General features: G+C 45.8%; 1 protein-coding gene across 2 annotated transcripts in view; it reads right to left on the bottom strand.

Moving 5' to 3' along the window:
- The window catches only part of Rnf185 (ring finger protein 185), a 38,516-nt gene extending 32,606 nt beyond the window's left edge, over window positions 1–5,910 (bottom strand). The window contains exon 1 of one of the 2 annotated variants that reach the window (XM_055624173.1): window positions 5,784–5,910. The gene's annotated coding sequence lies outside the window, so the exon portion shown is untranslated. The other variant, XM_055624174.1, reaches the window with a different exon arrangement.
- Between the last annotated feature and the right edge of the window lie 7,998 nt (window positions 5,911–13,908).

The raw sequence follows: 13,908 nt of genomic DNA, 5'->3' as shown, positions 1-13,908 counted from the left end.
AAAGAAAGAAAGAAAGAAAGAAAGAAAGAAAGAAAGAAAGAAAGAAAGAAAGAAACCTGTTAAACCTGTCAGGTGTGGTGGAACACACCTGTAATCCCAGCACTTGGGAGATGTAGACAGAAGTATAAGGAGTTCAAGGCCTCCCTTGGTATGAGGCTCTATCTCAAAGCACAAAGACATAAATAAAAATCTGTTAATCATAAACCCAAACCACAGTTCTACCCAACTGACTGCATGCTGAGTGGTTATCACAGCCATATGTCTGTACAATGAAGTCTGCTGACATATTATTGAGTAGATGGTTAAGGAAATGGAAATTCATTCAGACACTACACTTACAAAGAAACTAACAAGACCACAAAAATGTTAACAGGCTGTCTGCTAATGGTAGGTACCAGTAGTCCCAGTTCCTTTGGAGATTGAAGCAGGAGGATCCAGGTTAAGATCAGGAGTTTGAGACTAGTCTAGGCAACCTAGTATGACCCAATCTCAAAAAATGATAACAAAAAAAAAGGTGAAATACAGAACTCTGTACAGCAACTTACTTGATCATAAAAATGTACCTGGGTTTAGCTGGGGAGATGGCTAAATGGGTAAAAGTCTTTGTTACATAAGCATGACAACCCAAGTTTGAATCCCCAGAACCCATGGAAGACCAGACACTGTGATAAGTGTCCATAATCCTAGTGCTCTTACAGGGGGTGAGAGGCAAAGCAGGAGGGTTTGGGGAAACTCAGGGGCCACCTAGCCTGACATAGTGGAAAGCAAAAGAGACCCTGCCTCAAAGCTGTAAGCAGAGCACTGACACTCGAGGTTGTCCTCTAATCACCACATACACACTTGGCATGCACACTCTCTCTCACAGACAGACATACACACACATACCTGCCCTGTAGGCAGTGACAAGAAACAAGGGAATAAAAGCAACAGTAACAAAGATTCTCGTGTTGATATAGAGATGGCAAGGTGGGTAAGAGGGATACTATCCTAAATTTTCCAAAGTAGTCATCTTTGGAAATGACTGTGGTATTTGTTTTAATATTCAAGATGGTGCAGCCGGGCAGTGGTGGCAGACGCCTCTATTCCTAGCACTTGGGAGGCAAAAGAAGATGGATCTCTGTGAGTTCAAAGCCAGCCTGGTCTATAGAGTTAGTTCTAGGACAGCCAAGGCTACACAAAAAAACCCTGTCTTGAAAAAAACAAAACAAATTAAAGATGGTATGGTTAGGGCCAAAGGTTATGGAATGAGAAACTGCATGGTAAGCCAGCAGTTCTGTAACCCTAAGCCTATGCTCACCCTAAGAACTCCACAACACCATGTACCCTCTTCTCTCTGCCTGGGACAGACAAGCACCGGCATTCTCCCAGACACAAGGATCTCCACATGCTCTTACCACATCTTGGATGATACTGTTTTCTGGGCATAAGAAGTACCCTTTCACAGGAACATAGTTGTTCACATCAGCAGTGGTTGGGGTTGTGCTAAGCTCTGCATGATCAGCAGTCTAAAGCGGACAACTTATTCTGTGCTTTAGAATGTCCAAATCCAACTTCATTCAGCTAAGGAAGTTATTGAAGTGTCCCCACTGTGCCACTCAGCTCATTTACTCAGTTACTTCCAGGGCTATCAGGGCTCTTAAAAACACACTGAATATTTATATCCATTGTACACGTAAACTGGGGGGGGGGGGGCGTTTCACACCTTTAATCCCAGTACTTGGGGAGGCAGAGGCAGGTGGATCTCTGAGTTCAAGGCCAGCCTTGTCTACAGAGTGAGTTCCAGGACAGCCAAAATAACACACAGAGAAACCCAGTCTCGGAACCCCACCTCAAAAAAAAAAAAAAAAAAAAAAAGATTATACACCTGGACAAATGACCCAGTTTCAGAATGGGTAAAGGAATGAAATAAAGAGTCTCCTAATGAGATATACAGATCACGGAGCTAGCTTAGCAGCTAAAAGTGCGTGCTATCAAGCCTGATAGCTTGAGTCCAGCCCCCATAAGCCCCAAGGGCAGGAGAGAACTAACTCTTGCAAATTATCTTCTGACCTCCACACATACGTCATGTGCACACATACACACACACACACACACACACACACACAAAATGCAAAACAACTTACAAGGTGTACATTGTAAGCACATGAAAATATGTTCAATATTATCAGTACAAGGGAAATGTAAATAAATAACATGAGAGGACCCTATATACCTAGGAGGATGTATGTATATAAGTATATATGTATGTATGCATACATGTCTGTATGTATTTATGTTTTGGTTGGTTGGTCGGTTGGCTGGTTGGTTGGTTTGTTTGGAATTTTGAGACAAGGTTCTGTAGTTCTGGCTGTCCTGAAACTCAAAGAACAAACTAGCCTCTAGAGAGTCACCTGCCTCTGCCTCCCAAGTGCCGGAATTATTCTTTAGGTTTAGTTCCCCTTTAGAAATGTAAAAGCCAGGACTGGGGAGATGGCTCGGCTGGTAAATGCTGCTGTACAAGCATTAGGATCTAAGTTCAGGTTCCCAATACACATGGAAAAGCTGGGCACTGCAACACACATCTGAAACCTTAGCACTCACACAGGTAGATCCTGGGAGCTTGCTGACCTGCCAGCGTAGCTCTAGGTTCTGTGAGAGACCCTGCCTCAAAATTAAATAAGTAAATTAAGCCCCCCTCAAATACAATAAATTTAAAAGCATGACACAAGCCTGTAATCACCACAAATTTGAGATCAGCCTGAGCAGGGCAGAGGGTGGTGTGTGTGTGTGTGAGTGTGAATGTGAGAGAGAGAGAGAGAGAGAGAGTGTGTGTGTGTGTGTGTGGGTGGGTGGGTGTGGGTGGGTGGGTGCATGCATGCTGGGGAGAGGTGTCATTTCATTAGTTCAGAGGCTATGCAAAAAACTCAGAGCTAGATATGGCCTCTAGGCCAAAGTTTGTTTTCAGGTCAGAATTTGCCAATTCGTGTTTCAATTAAAAACAAAACAAAACAAACAAAAAGCAAAAAAAAACAGAGCTGGGCATGGTGGTGCACACGTTTAGTCCCAGTACTTGGGAGGCAGAGGTAGGTGGACCTTTGTGAGTTTGAGGTCACCTGGTCTACAAATAGAGTTCCAGGACAGCTAAGGCTGTTACACAAAGAAACCCTGTCTGGAAAACACACACACACAAAACAAAACATAAAAATAACTCCATGGGGTAGCATATAGTAGGAATTCTGGTACTTGGAAGCTCTGAAGCAGGAGAGAAAGTCTGAAGCCACCCTGGACATTACAAAGCAAGGCCCTGTGTTAAGGACAAGAAAAGAGGTTTTATGCCAAGTAAGTTTGTTAACACTAAGCAAGCAAAACATTTTATTATGCTAGCTTATTAGAAAGCCTGAATTTTTATTGTGAGAGCTCTCAGTGCCTTTAATATAGTACTTACATTAAGACACTAAGAAAGGGTAATGGTAAGTTGCTTTCCCCACACTTATTTTCACCATCAAATCCCTTTTTTACAGGCATCAGACCAGTGGCCAGTAGAATATATTTACTAAAGCACCAATCAAGTATCTCTGTAAAATTAATTTCCCAAATTAATAAGTTTTTAACAATCCAACAAATTAAGAGCATTTTCCTCACCACTGAGATGATGACTGAGTCTAAGGCCATACTATCTTGAATGTTAGGTAACAACTGAATGATCATTTCACAATTTTTTTTAATGTTGAGAAACATAAACAACAGGAAAAGAGGCAGGAACTTTGGTTCTATCCCAACCTTTTGTTTTGTGAAGGAAGTGTCAGAAGAATCGGGTCATAATATGGAATCTTTGCTTCTCAAGACAATATAAACATTCTTAAGTACTCTAACAGGAGATGGAAAGAGATCTACTTAGTGTTTGGTAAAGTGCAAAAGGAGGGAATCTCATGTTAGATCACAGAACTATAGGTATGTCTGACGGATCGTCTGTGAGGCTGCACTGGCAAGGCAGCGCCATAAAAGACTTGGTCATATATGCTGATGGATGCTAGCTTACAAAGTGCAAAAATCCTTTCACATCTTTACACGCACTGTTGGAGGAAGAATCAAGGTTCAGTTTACAAACCAGAGAGACAACTGACCTAAATAACTGCCATCAGACCTCCACTCTGTAGTCAGAGTTCACTGGCAAGCAGAGCCTTGGGAAAACAAGCAATCCCGGTGTTTGGGAGGCTAAGGCAGCAAGACCATGAGTTTGAAGTCAGTCTGAGTTACATAATGATACTCTAGAGAAGGTGGAGAGGGGAGAGAGGAGGGAAGAGGAAAGAGGGAAAAGAAAGAGGGGAGAAAGAGGGAAGGACTGACTTTCTAAATTGTTCTCAAAAAACAAATTACTAATGTCAGATATGGTGGCCCACACGCTCTGGAGGCTGAGGTATGAGAATCACAGCCAGGACTAGAGTCAGACCCTGACTAAAAATAAATTTAAAAAAAATTAAATGTAAAACAAAAAAGTACTAACCAAGTGATGAATCCCTGTTTACTAATAGAGCATACATTTTAGATACTTTTTTCAGATACTGGTTCATTCCAAACCTCTTGAAAATAAGGATGACGGATGACGAACATGACAACCAGGAGAAGATCAGTATGCTGGCCTTATTTACAGGAGATGTAGGCTAGGGAGAAGGAGAGGCCAAGAAAAGAAAGGAAGACATAGAAATGTCACATTCAACAGTCATAATGAATGGTACTAATAATGTGTAATCCTAGCACTCTGACACGGAGGCAGGAGGAGCAAAAGTTTAATGCCAACCTGACCTACAAAAGGAGTTTGCGGACAGCCTGAGATCCATGAGACCCTGTCTCAAATAACAAAAGAAATGTCATACTCTGAGGACAGAGCTATCAATGGAAAGATAGATTCACAATAACGTCTCAGAATAAGAGACTTTCAAGTTGGAAAGGACCTCCAACTAATGCCTGTGTACTTTCTTCCACAAGAGGGTCAAACCTATCAGTGGTAACTTCTGACGAGCTTTCCGTTAAATTCTTAATATTAATCCCAGTCATACCTCTTTCAGCCCCAAAGATTAAGTGGGAGCCCTCCTTGCCATAGCCGACCCACCCTATCCAGGGCCAGCTTTTAATGATAGTTATTGTTCTCTGGTGTTCTTTCCCACGCCAGACCGATGTTTCACAGAACCGAACCGGCTCCAGATGCCTCCAAGCCAATACCGCATTCCCAGCGGGAAAGCACTTCAGATGAGCAGGTTTCACACACTCGCAGGTTTAGGACTCCCGAGGAGAATGTCCAAAGTACGGTTTCCTAGGATCCAAACCCAGATTCGAAACAAGCTGTCGGAGTTCAGGGCTGTAAAGCCGGCATCTCAGAGGTGTTGTTGAGGACCGTGTTTTGAGAATCGGGGCCCGGTTGTGCAAGTGTGGAAACCAGGTTCAGTGAGGTAGAGGACTTGGCCCAGAACGCAGAACTAGCTGTAGGCAGCGAGCTCGACTCCAGGTCTTCTCCACTTCACCCCAAATCTGTTCACCCTCTTCACCTCTTCACTAACCACGTGAGAGGCGGTCCCGCCCCCGAGGTGGAGAGGCAGTCAGGCGGAGACCCTGTCTGAAAAGAGCCCGAGCGCGCCCTTCCTTCTTCTAGGGCCTCAGTTTGCCCAATCTGTATCCAAGGACGCCAGCCTGACACTCCTTCTGGGACCCGGACAGAGCCAGACCTGCTGTCTCTCAGGTGCCTCCGTCCCTGCGCCCGGGAAGGGGGTCCCACGTCTCCCGGGCCGCCACCCCAGCTCGTCACCTACCTGCCGCCGTAGAGCGAGCGCCAGCGACGCCACAGTCCGTTCCTCTGTCCCCCAGTGGACAAGCCAGCCTCAGAGACGCGTCAGTCAGAAAGATTGAGCCTTCGACCCCTCCTACCCGGACTTTAGTCACCTGACGCGGAGCCGCCTCTATCAGACAGACTTCCGGTTACAGCCGGAAGAGGCTGGTGTGCAGCGCTGCGCTCCGGCCCAGGTGCGGGGCTAGTGAGTTCCGCCCGGGACAGGAAGGAAAGGACTTCCGGCCTTTTGGTCGTGTTTCCTAGAGCGTGGGGAGGAGGGGAGGGAGTTCAGCGGGTGTGGTACTTCGCTTCCTCTGAGTGAGGATGTAAGTTCGATTCCCAGCTTCGCATAAACGCGTGCGTCCTCGGCAGTACTCACGTCCTTCATTCTGGTGGTGGGTCAGAATTTCAGTGTCGTTTTCGAAGCAAACCTGGGATACATGAGACTGTGTCGCTCAACAACGAAAGCAAAATGTATGGGAGGAAAGGGCCGCCTTGATGAAAAAGCCAGTTCTAAAAACACCAGCTTGGAATGCCTTGTATTAGAATGTAAGGACGGTGGTGTTGGATGGGAAAGTGTAAAAGGGACACAGGAGCTACCATGAAGACTTTGCGAGCCAGATCAGTGAATGTGCAGTATCAAAATAAAGATAGTAGGAGTATAACTAAAGGGAGCCAACGTGATGGCTCAGCAGGTGAGGATGCTTCCTGCCAAGCCTGGCAACGCTAGTTCAATCCCCAGAGACCCACTGATGGAAGGCAAAACGCCTGCCAAGTTGTGCCCTGACCTTCACATCTATACAGACAAACTTAATAAAGAATTACTTTTTATATTAAAAGTATAACTAATTAGATGAACTTGTGACCAACGAGGGATATTTTTTTAACTGTAGCAAGTACATTTATTACATGCAAAATAAGTGAATAGAAAAATTGATGTTTTAGGTTTTGGGTGTATAAAAATAATGTTACTCCATTGCAGCTGTGTTCGGTGTAGGTGCATGGCTGGGCTGCGCAGCCCCTAGGAAGTTGTGCAGTTGTGCGGCCAGAGAGCAGGCACACCTCATTCTGTAGAACAGGACAGGCATGCAAGGTAGCCTCCCTGGGTGCACGCTGAGATGGGGCTGGCACATGGGCCTTGAAGCACCCTGCACTGATTGTTTTCAGCTTCTGCTTGGCAGCTTGAAAGCCAAAACTCCATGTGAGAGGTGAGACTGCATCCTGTCCCCAGAGTTCTTGACCTTATCAATCTAGCTCCAGGTCCACCTGTGGAGGACCTGAGGGCGCTATCAGAATACTGCTCTCTGTTTGATCCCAGAAAAAAACAAACAAACAAATAAAAAACCCAAGGTTCGTTTGAGGGGTTCTTAGTGTCGTTAATACCAGAATTTAGAAGTGGACTCAAAGGAAGCCCAAAGATAGTTTTATTAAAGTTTGAGAAAAGCAGTGTAGGTAATTGAAAACCCCAACAGCTGACAGGAGATGGAGAAAAAGTCATGTCTTTTAAACTAGGCATGGAATAAAATTAGACAACTTTGTCAAGAAAGAGAAAAGGCAATGGTGACTCATACCTTTAATCCCAGCACCCAGGAGGCAGAAGCAGGTGGATCTCTGTGAGTTCGGGGCCATTCTGGTCTACAGAGGGAGTTCCTGGCCAGCTAGAACTACACAGAAAAAAAACCCTGTCACAAAAATACAAAAGAAAGAAAGAAACAGAGAGAGAGAAAGAAAAGGAAGGAAGGAAGGAAGGAAGGAAGGAAGGAAGGAAGAAAGGGGGAAAGAAAAGAAATAAAGAAAGAAAGGGAAAGACTGGGGCTGGAGATATCGCTCAGGAGTGAAGAGCAGGGGCTCAGAGGACCAGGTTTGATTGGAAGCAACTGTTCACAACCTTCCCTAACTCCAATTTCATGGGATCGGGTGCCCTCTTCTGGCTTACCTGGGTGCTGCATGAACATGTGCATAGAGATTCTTGCAGACACACTCATACACATACAATAAATTTAAAAAAAAAAAAAGGAAAGAAAAAAGAAAAACTACTCCAAATGGAATTGGGCTAGTAATCTGAGAAAATAAAAATAACTAAAGAGCATCCGGCCATACATGTGTCCGTATGGTTTCTTATAGGTCCATTCCTCTTGTTTGTGTTTCAAGGGCTTTGTTTTCTTCATGTTCTGTTCATGATGCCACAGGAAGGAAGGGTTTTGGGTCTTTCTCTACAAAGGGGCTTCTTTTACCTGTTAATCTTGAGGATCTCTTGTTGTTGCTCTTTCTCTCCAGTCCCATTGTGGGGAACCCCTGATCCCAGTACAGTTTAACATGCTGAGTGAGGACAAGATCTGAGAGCGTCCACCTTGTCCTCTGGAGCGCTGTGCTGGACAGAGGCCTCAAGGCACAGTAGGCTGTCTTATGAGAGGTACTCAGAATCCTTCTGGCCATTGTCATCACTGAAGTGTAGCAGGCAGAGACAGTTTCCTGAAGCTCCTGACGACTTGGGCCTGTGCTGCGGTGCTTACACTGTGGCGACAGTTCCAGCCTCTAGGGCCTTTGTTCCGGTGTCCACCTGCCAAGCTACAGAAGCTTCAGTGCTTTAGTTGCTAAACACGTGGCACTTTTGCCCCAGTGTGAGGCCAGCAGTAGCCTGGCCCTCAGCAATTCTGTCTCTGAGAGTGTAGCAAGGAGACAACCTTTTCTTTTTCCTGGGCTCCGCTCTGAGCGTGTTCCCGAACCATGTTCTCTGATACGAAGTCATCGCCTGCAGCTCTGGCATCGGCATGCACCGTTCTCGCGGCCGCCGGCTCCAGCTTCACACTTCTGTCTGGTGGTTTGTTTTCTCTTCCAGCCGTCCACCGAGCCTGGAGGTTCCCTTCCTGGTGTTGTAACTTGGGCTCGGGCAGGGCGTGCAGTCTCTCAACTACACGTGGAGCTCTGTCACCCCAGCTGCCACGGTGTTACTGCCACGTGGCACTGTATCTTCTCCACAAAACGCCCGTGCTTCAACCCCGCTGTTCTTCCTGTAACTTCACACCAACAGCTTGGAGACAGGTGTCCCTTCCTGTTTAGTCTGACTCACAGGGGCTTCCCCCCTGTGCCTGTTGTCATTCATCCGGATTCTTGGCACATATGAACAATGGTGGCCATTGTTTTGTGCAGACACACGTCTGTCCCCACATACACTCCTGACTGTGGCAAAGGACAGGCAAAGTCCAAACTGGGAGCTCAGGCAGTTCATATGATCTCTCTATCTCTGTCTGTCTCTCCCCTCCCTTCCAGTTGCCTCTCCCCCTCCCCACACCCCTTAAAATTTATCTCATTAAAGGTATACACCTTTAATTTCAGTACTTGGGAGGCAGAGGAAGGCAGGTCTCTGAGTTCAAGGCCAGCCTGGTCTACAGAGTGAATTCTAGGATAACCAGGGATACACAGCGAAACCCTGTCTCAAAAACAAAATGAAACAAAACCCCAAACAAACAACAAAAAAATATTTTACGTGTATGGACATTTTTATCTTTGCACCACTTACATGCAGTGCCCATGGAGGCCAGAAGAGGGGGTCAGATCCCCTGGAACTAAAGTCACACATGGTTATGAGCTGGCGTATGAGGGCTGGAAATCGACCCCAATTCTTCTGTGAGAGCATAGTGCCCTTAAACCACTGAGCTATCACTCCAACACCCTCCCCCCCTTCTTTTCTTTTCTACCACACTCTTCTGCTTCAGGACACTCTTTTCTCGCTGGCGCTGTGGTTATCAGCTGTGTCTTCTTTTTCTTCTAGTAAGACAACAAATCTCCAATTTTTTTGTTTCAGAGGTTCCAGTCTGTCATGGCAGGGAGGGCATGGTGGAACAGAACAGCTTACCTTCCAGCAGTCAGGAACCAGCAAGAGAATTCATGAGTTTTCAGTGACATAGAGAAGCAAATAAAGGGGCCGGGAAATGGCCCATCAATAGGGTCTTCAGCCTTCAGCGTCCATGTAAAAGGTAGACACAGTGGCTCTTGCTAGTAATACCAGTACTAGGGAAGCCCGGAAAGGCTGATCCATGTAGCCTGCTGGCTAGCTGGCATGGTCTCACTGATAATAACAATAATGGCTGGTGTGATGGCTCAGCCCGCAAAAACACTTGCTAGAAAAGCCCGATGAACTGACTTTGATGCCTGGAATTCATAATGGAAGGAGAAAACTTACTCCTAAAAGTCTTCTTCTGAGCTGGGTAGTGGTGGTACATGCCTTTGATCCCAGACTCAGGAGGCAGAGGCAGGTGGGTCTTTGTGAGTTCAAAGCCAAGCCTGATCTACACAGCGAGTTCCAGGACAGTCGGGGCAACACAGAAAAATCTTGTCTTGAATAATAATAATAATAATAATAATAATAATAATAATAATAATAATGTGGTGGTTGGCTCTTAGAGAAATCTGAGGTTGACCTCTGGCCATATGAACATGTACTACATGTATAACCACACCCACATGAATATACACTCCTACATACAGACACACACACAAACACAGAGAAGTGAGAAAAAACTGCTTGTGGCTATAAGCTTAGGCTTGGGAGGTTGAAGCAAGAGAAATGTGAGTTGTGGGCTACAGATACTGCCTAAAAATATACACAGAAGCTGGAGATATGGTTCAATGGTTAAGAGCACTGGTTTCTCTTCCAGGTGACCTGAGTTCAATTTCCAGCGCTCACATGGCAGCTCACAACTGTCTGTAACTCTAGTTCCCAGGGATCTGATGCCCTTGTCTAGCCTCCAGGGGTTCCAAGTATGTGCATGGTGTACAGACATACATGTAGGCAAAATAGTCATACACACAAAAATAGGTAAAACACATGCAGGAAGGAAAGAAAAGAGTAAACAGGGAGAATGGAAATATCCAACCTCTCCTTTTAGTAGAATGTCAAGTGGTAAATGTGATGGACTGGGAAGGACAGGAGCCGGGAAACTAAACAGGATGTTTACACAGACATGTCTCTCACCAATTAGTTAGTCATCATAATGCAAAACTGGTGTTGTGATAGTCTTGGCCTAGCAGAACAAATTAATCAAGGCAACCAATGTCAGCATCTCAATAGGTCAAGCAGAGATCATGTGCCTCCCAAAAAGATACAGTAAGGAGGACACACCTCACTTCTGTGTGGCTGTCATGTCATTAAGTGACGGAGCTCTTGACTAGCATTCCTGAAGCTCTGGGTCTCACCCTCAGCTCCACCATCACCACCACCCTTTAAAAGAGAGAGAGGGGGCAGTTCATGGCCAAATCTAAGGAGAAAACATTAAAATAGCAATCAGAGTCCTGAAAACCTGAGGACTAAAGGAGACGAAAGGGGCATGATGACAAAATGTGTGTGGTTCTAAGTTGTACCCTGGGCTGAGGATGGCAGCGGAATAGCTGTAATGAACAGTGTTGGGCCAAATAGCAGCAGTCACACAGGGAAGGCAGGTTACCTGCTAATACATGCTGTCTCAAAGGGCATACTTAGGGGGGGTAGCTTTAGCTGGCACCCAGGCAGCTTTCCTGACAGCATCTTCAGTTCGTTGAACAAGCACTTATTCAAGGGATTGTTAGTGACTGGGCCTGAGTGATCGTCATGGAAGAGGTAGAGTCATCCATAAGATTCCCACGCTGCAAAGATGAAATGACATGGACTGGAAAACAGGCTCAAAAAAAAAAAAAAAAAAAAAAAAGGGTAACATGGAATTTTCCATATACTCACTGGTAGACCTTGGTATTCTGTTGAACGCAACAATTTCACAGAATATCCACATCCCTTTGTGTAGCTTGTTGGGGGAGAAAAGTCGCCAACAACCACATCCAAATGTACATCCTGCATGCTCCAGTGCCTGGTAGGCAATACCTATCAGTACAGTGGTGCACGAATCTCTGGGTAGGATCAATCGCTTCCTCCCTGGATCTTAGGCCTCCCCCCTGGAAGGGAGTGTAACAGGCCCTCCGCCCCTCAGCACAGCTGACATCATGCTGGACATACCATCCAGACCGTGGAACACAACATGGAGACAGCACCACCTGTGAAAGCCCCAACACAGTCCTAATCCAGCGGCTCTCAACTTGTGGGTTTCCACCCATTTGTTGGGGTCAAATGACTCTTTTACAGGGGTCACCTAAGGTCATAGGAAAACAGATATTTTACACGACAGTTCTAAATTAGTAGCAAAATTACAGTTATAAAATAGAACACAAAAAAATTGATGGTTGGGGGTCATTACAACACAAGGAAGCAGAGTAAAGGTTGCAGCATTAGGAAGGTTCAGAGCCACTGTTCTAAGCCATAGTCCTAAACTCAGGGGAAGTCCTTAAGTGTGAATACCGTGCAACAGGAATACACACGCGGCCCTGTAGGACTGGTCACAAGTTTTTGGTTAGAAAAGCCCAAGGCCCTCTGGGAGCATGTACTATTAATGTTTTGCTAAATGGAATGGATATGTAGTTAAATTACTCGCTCTCTTTCCCTCCCTGCCTCCCTCCCTCTGTGTGTGTGTGTGTGTGTGTGTGTGTTCCTGTGTACTCATACATGAGTATTGTAACAGGCCCCCAGACCTTAGCACAACTGACTCCATAATGGAGGTGCAATTAAGGCTGTAAAATTCTGCACGTAGACAGCACCACCTGGCAAAAATGAAAACAAAGACCTAATCGATCTAAGTCCATAGTTCTGGAAGAGTCTCTAAATGTACTCACCTTGATTTTTGGTTCTGTAGCTCTGCTTCTGCCTAACTGTTCTTATTAACTAAAGTATGTCAACCCAGAACATTGTTTTTGTGCTTGAAAGCTCACCCTGAGAAAGGCTGAGGGCTACACGGGGATCCTGAATCACTGGCTGACTAACAAAGACTTTCTGTTGGCTTAACCCCATGTCCAAGCAGCCATCTTTGGTGAATACCCCGCATTTCTGGAGATCCCACCAAGATCCCAGAGATCACACCTTGAAACTTCGGGGGTCTCAGAGCCCTTTGGAGCAAGGAAGAGTGTGGTGGTCAAGGAGTTGATTAGTGCCTGGGTGACCTGAGATCTTCTAGGTCCCCAGGGCCCCCTTTTACCCTTCACTGCCTAGCACTTCAGGGGGGTCTGACACCTGCAGCCCAAAAGGAAAAAAACTATAAAGTTGCCTGGTGTGTCACCTCCAGAGGTAAATCTGGTAAAGGGGCCTTCTGTCTGGGCACACAGGAGAGGTCAGACTTAGCTGCTGATCCAGTGTCTGGGAACCGTGTGAGACGTCACTGCATTTCTCCGTCTGATCAGATGTATGAATATGTGGTGGCCAGCCGTCCCTGGTTGTTTTCACTGTGTGTGTGTTTCTGTCAGTTTTGTTTCCCTGTCTTGACCAGTGGCTTTCTCTGGTGTGAGACCTCCCCCAACCCAGCTTAAGACCTGTGCCCCCTCCTTTTGGCGACAACCTGAATCCTTTTAACTCTGCCAGGTCCCCCAGAGATACTCTCAAAACCTCCACCTGTCCTGCTCTGGGAGTAGGGCCCCTTGCTTGTTTCGTTGCTTGACTCCTGCTCACAGTCAGAGAAGGGGAAACAGTTCCCCGAGATGCGCATTCCCTCCGATCTGTACCTTCTCTAAGCAGCCCCAGGGAAGGGGGAAGCTCCTCCGGGCTGAGCACAAAAGAAAAGAGAAAGTTCCATTTCTTTGGTAAATCTTTCATACTTTATTATTTCCTTACCACCCAGTGATCTGTGTTCTTAGAAAAGTCAAAGCCTAGGCTGGAGAGATGGCTCAGAGGTTAAGAGCATTGGCTGCTCTTCCAGAGGTCCTGAGTTCAAATCGTATCAACCACATGGTGGCTCACAACCATATAAAAATGAGATCAGGTGCGCCCTTCTGGCGAGTAGGTGTACATGCAGACAGACCACTGTAAACATAATGAATAAATTTAAAAAAAAAAAAAAAAGGAGAAAAACCACCCTGGGCGAGGAAGAGGAATCAGTGCCAGCGGTGATGGCTAGAACAGATTTTTCCCTTCCACCTGTCACTGACCAAGGAGACTTTAAACCTTTTTCAGTAGTCCTTTTAAGGATGAAAGACAACTGCTGAAAAGACGTTCTGTCACCTACCCAGTCGGCCCCCAATATTAAAAAAAAAAAAGT

Source organism: Psammomys obesus, unplaced genomic scaffold (genome assembly GCF_907164565.1).
Source record: "Psammomys obesus unplaced genomic scaffold, mPsaObe1.curated_primary_1811, whole genome shotgun sequence".
NCBI lineage: Eukaryota > Metazoa > Chordata > Mammalia > Rodentia > Muridae > Psammomys > Psammomys obesus.
Note: the sequence above shows the minus strand (reverse complement) of the source record. Positions and strands in the feature narration are given on the sequence as shown.